The 8,483-nt window shown below is 37.0% G+C and overlaps 1 pseudogene; it reads left to right on the top strand.

Annotated features, from left to right (window-relative positions):
• Nucleotides 1-240: 240 nt before the first annotated feature.
• LOC137004298 (beta-1,4 N-acetylgalactosaminyltransferase 2-like) lies at nucleotides 241-8,059 on the top strand (annotated as a pseudogene).
• Nucleotides 8,060-8,483: the final 424 nt, after the last annotated feature.

The raw sequence follows: 8,483 nt of genomic DNA, 5'->3' as shown, positions 1-8,483 counted from the left end.
TTTCTTTCTTTCTTTCTTTCTTTCTTTCTTTCTTTCTTTCTTTCTTTCTTTCTTTCTTTCTTTCTTTCTTTCAGACAACACTACATGCTGTAAAAGCTTTATCAGGTAAAACATCTAAATTAAGTGATTTTAATCAAATCAGAAATATGATTTAATTTCAAGGTAACAACCACATATTTATTACCGTGCAGAGCTTTGTGAAAAATTGTGTATCACACAAGTTCTCCGTCTGGAAATACGATGGACGAGTCTGGGTTTGGCGGTTGCCAGGAGAACGGTACTTGCCTGACTGCATTGTGCCAAGTGTAAAGTTTGGTGGAGGGGGATTATGGTGTGTGGTTGTTTTTCAGGGGTTGGGCTTGGCCCCTTAGTTCCAGTGAAAGAAACTCTTAATGCCTCAGGTCCGTGTACGTTTTGATAGTTTGTTTTCCAATTTGAAATGAAATACGCAGAAACGAGAAAACGGTCGTTTCCCGTTTTTTCGTTTGTTAAAAAAACCCGGAAAAACGAGATTTTGACTCGATTTTCTTTTTTTTGGGGTCACGGATAGAAAACAGAAACACGACTTCAAAACTCGTTTTCCACATGTGGGCGTCATTAAACGCCCCTTTCAGCCGATTGGTCAATCAAATCTGAGCCAGTGACGTCATCTTCAGTTCATTCAACAAAATAACAGTCCTCTGCCGCTATATTAGTAGATGTCATAAATCGGCTTTTTCTTCTGTGCAACCTAACGCGTATTTCACAGAAATATGTTTGCACAGATAAAAGTAGTTTAAAAAAACTACAGTAAATTTAATTGTCTGTTTTTAAGCTGTCATTGTGTTTTTAAAATGTAAATTCCTCTACATCTGTTACCAAGCGCATGACATTGACATCCTTTGGGCTACTACCACCGATCAATAGGCTATAATGATAGACTATTCTCTATTATAGATCAGTGGCTACTGCACTCATTTTTTTTTCTTATTTTAATGTTGTGTTTATATTTTATACATTTAAATTCAATCATTTAGCAGATGCATTCCTTGCAGTAAAATATGCAGTCATATTAGAAAATAGGCTATCCACTAGGTGGCAACACCTAATAACGGTATCACCATCGGGGGGCTTTTTAGTTTCCCTTAGCTTATAAATGGCCATGCTGATTTTATCTCTTAAATTAAACACTTTTATGAACACAGTGAACATTATCATATGTCACAGTTTACTTGCTATCCTCACTTTTTCTGTCTTTCCTTCGCTTTTGAATGAATTAGCTATGGCCCTGAACATTTTGCTTTCAATTTCGATTTAACGGCTATTGGCGATTCTGCGTCAATTGCTTTAGTGGACAACAGCAAAACAAAAACTCCCGTATATTAAACATAGAACTTTTATTATCCTTGTAATTATTTTTATTATATTTTATCATCTTTATAATTATTTTATTTCGTAAATATCCGTGGCTTAAACAGCGGGAAAATTTACTGTATGCAGTTCATGTTTTGAAAAACTTAAACTAAACGAAAATTATTGTTGCCTTGTCAATATAATTTCTGTTTTTCCCCCTGACTTTCAACTGATGCGATCATCGTTTCATTAACCGACAAGATTATATTAAATTAGAATTAAACGAAATTTGATAAATGTCTGTGAATCATAAAACAAAAACAAAAAAAATCCAAGGGGGTTAGTTTTAGCCTACATGAACAAATAGCAGAAAAAACAACAGAACATCATTACCACCTGCCGCGCTTCTGTGAACGAAAAAAAAAAGGATTAAATTATATAAAAGGAATAAATAGCATATGTCTATGCGCGAAATTTATTTCACTTAAGTAATTAACATATTACGAAAATGAAAGGGGAAAAAATGCGACAATATGAGTGTCGGTTCATTTTTGAGAAGTTCAGAAAGGAAACCGAGACTGCAGAAAATTTCTTTATTTTACGAGCAATGTTTTGTTTTTATTGTGAGTGTACAAAAATAATAGGCCTATTTAACCCTTCACAGATTCGAATGGTGTTACATTGACCATAAATGTCTGAGTATTTTATGTTGTTTCAGCTTTTATAAGAAAATTCAAGTGAACGCGTCGGCGCCTCACGCGCTCACACAACATCAGTTTTAGTAACTTGACATCACAGTCTGTTAATTGTCAAAATAACATAGGCCTACATTCAACCAAATATATAAAAAGTTATACTGCTCATTTTAAGTAGTCTGTGTAGGCTACAATAAAAGCGTTTAAATAATAAATAGGCTATAGTTTAGCCTCCAAATCGTGAATATTGAAACATTTGGATTTGTCAAATTAGAGAGGTAGGCCTAGTTATAACGCCGGTTTCTGTTTCAGTTCAGCTTTAAACTAATTCGTTTTGGCTTAACATTTATATATTATTTTTGTCATAACTAAAATAGCTATGTAGCTGTAATTATGATCTTTAATGTTTGATCTTTACATATTCCCTCAATCTTTTAACCAAAGGGTTATTAACATTAGCCTATATTCAGCAGGCATTAGGCCATATAAAATAAATAAATAAAGAGAGATGAGCTATTGTTCGTTTTTCAAAAGTTCTTACACTACGTATTTATTGTGATTTATTCTATTTATTCAAAATAGAATAAAATAAAAACTTTTTTTTTTTTAATCTGCTCTTTTCATCCGCTCCTATGTGTGGGTAGTGCAGTTTCACTATGCATTACAACAGTCTGTGTGCTGATTAACATTTCTGAAATAAATATTCTGTGAAATACGCGTTAGGCAGAAGAAAGCCGATTTATGACATCTACTGATATAGCGGCAGAGGACTGTTATTTTGTAGAACGAACTGAAGACGACGTCACTGGCTCAGATTTGATTGACCAATCGGCTGAAAGGGGCGTGTAATGACCGCCCACATGTGGAAAACGAGTTTTGAAGTCGTGTTTCCGTTTTCTATCCGTGACCCGAAAAAACGAAAATCGAGTCAAAATCTCGTTTTTTCCGTTTTTTTAACAAACGAAAAAACGGGAAACGACCGTTTTCTCGTTTCTGCGTATTTCGTTTCAAATTGGAAAACAAACTATCAAAACGTACACGGACCGCCTCAACATACCAAGACATTTTGGACAATTTCATGCTACCAACTTGGTGGGAACAGTTTGGGGATGGCCCCTTCCTGTTCCAACATGACTGCACACCAGTGCCCAAAGCAAGGTCCATAAAGACATGGATGAGTGAGTTTGGTCTTGACTGGTCTGCCCTCAACCCGATAGAACACCTTTGGGATGAATTAGAGCGGAGACTGCGAGCCAAGCTTTCTCGCCAAAATCACTGCCTGACCTCACACAAATTCCCATAAACACACTCCTGTCAAGGTTATACATGTTTTGAGTTTGTTTTGGATCTGTTTCCCTGATCTGTTCATTTATTAGTTGGTTTGTCTTTAGTCACATGTTTTCTTTTGTTCAGTTTCCCGCCATATCTACGTTTCTATGGTTATCATCATTAGTTCATTAGTTCAGCTGTACCAGCTGTTCTTGTTAATTATTCTCATTTGCTTCTGTACTTAAACCCTGTGATTCCTTCAGTTCTCTATTTGTCCTTGTCATTGTAAAGTTTGGTTGTTCTGTTCCTAGTTTTTGGTGGAGTTTTGAGTTTGTTTAAATAAAAAAAGCTGCTGCATCAAGATCCTGATTATTTTCATTTGTGCTGCAACCAGCGCCCGTGACAGAAGGACAGACCCAAAAGGATTTGGATCTTGCAACTGAAAACACCATCCAGGCTGAGGACTGTCTGTGGGGATTAAGGCAGAGTGGTCGTCCTTTGGAGAAGTATGTGGAGGAGTTTCTTGTTTCTCCCCATAGGGTGAGCTGGCCTGATGCCTTACTCCTTGTGTGTTTTCGTTTGGGTCTGGATGAGGATACTATTCGCTATAGCGAATCTGCTTGTTATTTTTCTCTAGTCAAGTCTATTAATCCATTTTTCTGCGCTCCAGAAAACAAAACTAGAAGTTTTTTGCATTTAGTGGAGAGAGAGAGAGAATGATTGAGTACAGAAAGGCCTTAACAACTGCTAGATCTGCTTATTTCTCAAATCTTTTAGAAGAAAATAAACACAACCCTAGGTATTTATTTGATACAGTGGATACATTACCAAGAAATAAAACTTCAACTGATGTTTCCAAAGAGTACAGCAGTATCATTATGACTTTATGAACTTCTTTACTTGCAAGATTGACAATATTGGAGAGAAAATTATAACCATGCAAATGTCTACTACAGTATCGTGTCAGAGTGCATCGTAGTGTCCCTGAGGAAAAATTCAATTCATACACCGCTTTAGGAGAGGAAGAATTGTCTAAACTTGTTAAATCGTCAAAATCAACATGTTAGACCCGACTAAACTATTGAAAGAGATGCTTCCAGAGGCCATAGATCCTCTTTTTATTATTGTTAATTCATCTTTATCACTAGGATACGTACCAAAACGTTTTAAGCTGGCCATTATCAGAAGAATGGCATCTATGCTAATATTAGTCTCTCTGTTTATCCCAAGGTTTACCGTAGTCAACCGGATCCGGGCCGTATCCAGGTGAGATCGAGGACCTGCGCCTTGACACGACCACAACGCAGCCCTGAAGTGTCAGCAGAGATTGAGTCAACTAGATCGTCCATTGTGAAGGCCTCATTGACACAACCAGTAGCACAGCTTCTCAACAACCGTCCATATTGGCGTGATGAATACGATTCTCAGCTTGATGGAACTCGAATAAATACTTTGAATGTTGCGATCCTATCAGACTTATGATGGCTACCTGAATCGTAACAAAGCACTGTTCACCAGAGGAGAACTGGTCCCCCGACTAAGCCTGGTTTCTCCCAAGTTTTTTTTCCCCCTCCATTTTAACACCTATTTGCCACCTGATGTCACCTGTTGGAGTTTGGGTTCCTTGCCGCTGTTGCCTTTGGCTTGCTTAGTTGGGGACACTTGACACTTGATATTCAACAGTGCTTTGCATCTCATTGACACCATTTTCTTTAAGAGCTGCTGTGTCATTGTACTTTAATGAACTCCTCCTAGAGCATTAATCAGATCAACATCATATTTGGTCAGTCTAATCTAAAGGCCTTTTCAACATTAAATTGGGAAGATCTTCAGTTTTTACTGAAGGGCGTGTCTGTGGCGGCCTGACAAAGTTAGATGTTTCGCCATGAAACAGGAAGTAGTTGTAACTCGGGTATAGGAACCTTGGACGAACCAGACAAATGAATCATTCAGATGATTATTTCAAAACACAATTCCAGAAACCCAAACTCAGAGAATCTAATTTTTGGCTCCAGTCCATCTACAGAAAACCCCTGCTAGGTACTTTTTATGGCACCATGCTTCCAGACGAAGGAGAGGTGAAAAACCAAATGGTCGAAAAGAAGATAAAGAGTCTATGATCTCCAGATCAAAAGAGACCGAGACAATGCAGGTCTGTTTTTTCTGTGTGACCTAACTTTACAGAAAAACTCATCGAATTGTTCCAAACAATTGGAAACAGACTTATCAAACATCTTTCAACTGCATACATTTTATATCATGTCCACACATACTACCTGCAACCAGTTATGCTTTAGAACACCCACAATACATGTAAATGTGATAACTTTTGAATGATTGATTTAAAGTATGCTTTATTTGGAATGAATTTAAATCTCTACGGTATGTTTAAATCATGGATTGAATGAAATCTGTGTAAAATGTATCATATTCCATTTAATAGATATTATGTCTAAAACGGTACTCTCTGCCAAAGCCAGCAATTCCAGAATAACGCTACAAAATAACAATTCCACAAAATGACACTTATTTTATGATTGGGGGTGGAGAAAGCCACCTTTTTAAACAAGACTATATCTGATTGGCCAGAACTTCTTTCAGAGGTGGGACAAACACCTAAGTTTAAATAGTCATATCCCAAGACAAAGAACCAGTAAGCAGAATAAAGAGTAACCATGGAGTAACAAGAAGAAGAAACAAAAACAAGACCAAGATAACAAAGGACAGACAAGCAGCTCATTCAAGCCATCCAGCTTTCACTCACTTTTCTTTTACTTAATTTTCTTTCCAGTTGAGAGTCTCACGTTCTAAGTTTTGCCACAAAGTTCAACCAACGACTTTTGCTGCTTCAACTTTAACTACAGCCATGACAAAGAGACTTCCTTTCATTTTGCCACCAAGCTCAAACGTGAGTGTGTTTTACCTAACACAATCCAGACCTGAAAAGACCCTGCAACAAATCGACTCGGAAAGCCCTTCTCTCTCCGGGCAAAAGGAAATTACATGTTTTACACTGTGATTAACTCCTCATAGAGATTTAACCAGAACAACATCATATATGGTCTGAAACGCATTTAAATATGCCAACAAGTACCAAACATGTTAGAAACACGTTAAATCAGTGCTAATGTATGTGATTAACGCCATGAAACAGGAAGTTGTTGTAACTCAAGCATACAATGTCCAATCTGCCTCAAACTTCACATGATTGATAATTAGTCCTGGCCTGAAGACAGCTACACACCAAAATTTAGTTATAGTCATATCGCCACCAGCTGGTAACAGGAAGTGTGGCAAATACAAATTACTGACATTATCCTCCGATATTTATGTACTTACATGCATATTGCCCACCGTCCTCTTTTTTCCTAAAGCCAACGGGTGGCAGTGGCACAGGTGCGAGGGCCCTTTCATTGCTGCTTGCAGCTTTAATTGTAGTTTGCCATTGCTGTGATGTCATGTGAGTGACAGGTTTTCCCAGCCTCGCGCCAGTAAACATGTCATCAGTAAACTATACTTGTGCATTACACGATTTGAATGCGCACTTCACAGACCATGGTATAAATCAAAATATTCTGGATTTACATTTATAAAAAGCTCTTGTTTCAACAAATCTTCTACATTTACAGTGGTTTATTGGTACTTTCTGCCCTGCTGTTAGCTGATATGTGACTAATGATTACTATCCGCTGCTGCTGATGTGATTTTTCAGGGCTGGTTTGCAGGCAGGAATCTGGCTGTATCACAAGTCACCAACAAATACTTCCTGTGGGTTGATGATGACTTTGTATTTTTGAATGGGACCCAGATTGAGAGCTTTGTAGAGATTATGGAGGCGGTTCCAGAACTGGATATAGTAAGCATTTTTTTTTTTAAATTATTATTATTGGTACATATGATCTGACAAAGGCTGACTGTATCAGTAATTTAAGTAAATTAAATAATAAGAATTTAAAAAATGCAGTTTACTAATGAAACTATTACTGCTTGAGGTATTGGGAATCCATTCTCATTTTGACAGATTTTTTTTTTTTCTGTCTAGCTTGGTGGTGAGGTATCAGGTGATATCAGTATTATTTCAGTTTTGAGTACAACGAGGGAGATGAAGTGGATGGCGGCTGCCTAAGACGTGTTAAAAAATTGTTTCATCAGCCACTTCCGCACTTCAATGACTGCTTTCTAGTAGATGGAGTTGTAAATTATTTTTTGGATCAGACGGGATGCAGTGAGAAGGGTTGGCTTTGACCCATTCCTGGAAAGAGTGGGTCACTCTGGTATGTATTACCTAAATTTTGTTGGTATTGTAAACTCATTTGAGCGCGGGTTTCTTTCTTCTGGATACATCCAGTGTGTACCTGAATTGTCTGAGTCTTTTAAGTGCATGTAATATTTAAATTTATGTTATGAAGTACATCTGAGCATTTTTTTGTGTGTGTGTGTGTGGGGGGGGGATTATTATTTTATTTCATGTTGGTCTATTACTGTATTAGTTGAGTCAAATCACATTTATTTATAAAGCCTATTACTTTTTATAATACAAAAGCTTTCAAAGCAGCTGCATGTTAATAAAGAGCAGGAAAACTCTTGCCTTTCTTCATGGACTTGGCCGGCTGTTGGTTGCATCTTGTAAAGGCCTTTCCATTGGCCACCAGAAACATAAGCATCAGGGCAAATATTTGTCCTTCAGGGCTCACAAGAAAGCTGATGCGAAGAGAAAAGTGTCTAATTTCTTTAAGAACTACCTGCAATACATCAAGTTCTGAAGAGCTTTTGTCCTCCTCTCCCTTTAAAAAGCTTTTGTCTCTTCTTTTAGGGAATTGTTGTTTAACAATATATAGACATTGTTTTTGACCAGGGGTCAATTCTTAGTACCTCGCTTTATAAATCTGAGATGATTTGCCAGATACCAGATCTTCTAATTGTGATAACTTATTATTAATTCAATTCAATTCAATTCAATTCAATTCAATTCAATTCAATTCAATTGATAACTTACTATTAGGCTATTATTATTTTATTTTATTGTTTTATCACTCTTTTATTGTTTTATTACTCTTGTAAGACAGTAGCAGAAGCTAGCAGACTTTAAGTATCACCTCCGCTTAAAAAAGATGTAATCTAAACCTGTTTACATGAAATAAGCCTGCTTCCAAGCAGGTTTGAGCTTATGGACTTCATGCTATGACA

This window comes from Chanodichthys erythropterus, chromosome 3, assembly GCF_024489055.1.
Source record: "Chanodichthys erythropterus isolate Z2021 chromosome 3, ASM2448905v1, whole genome shotgun sequence".
Taxonomy (NCBI): domain Eukaryota; kingdom Metazoa; phylum Chordata; class Actinopteri; order Cypriniformes; family Xenocyprididae; genus Chanodichthys; species Chanodichthys erythropterus.
This window is presented reverse-complemented; position numbering and strand designations above follow the sequence as displayed.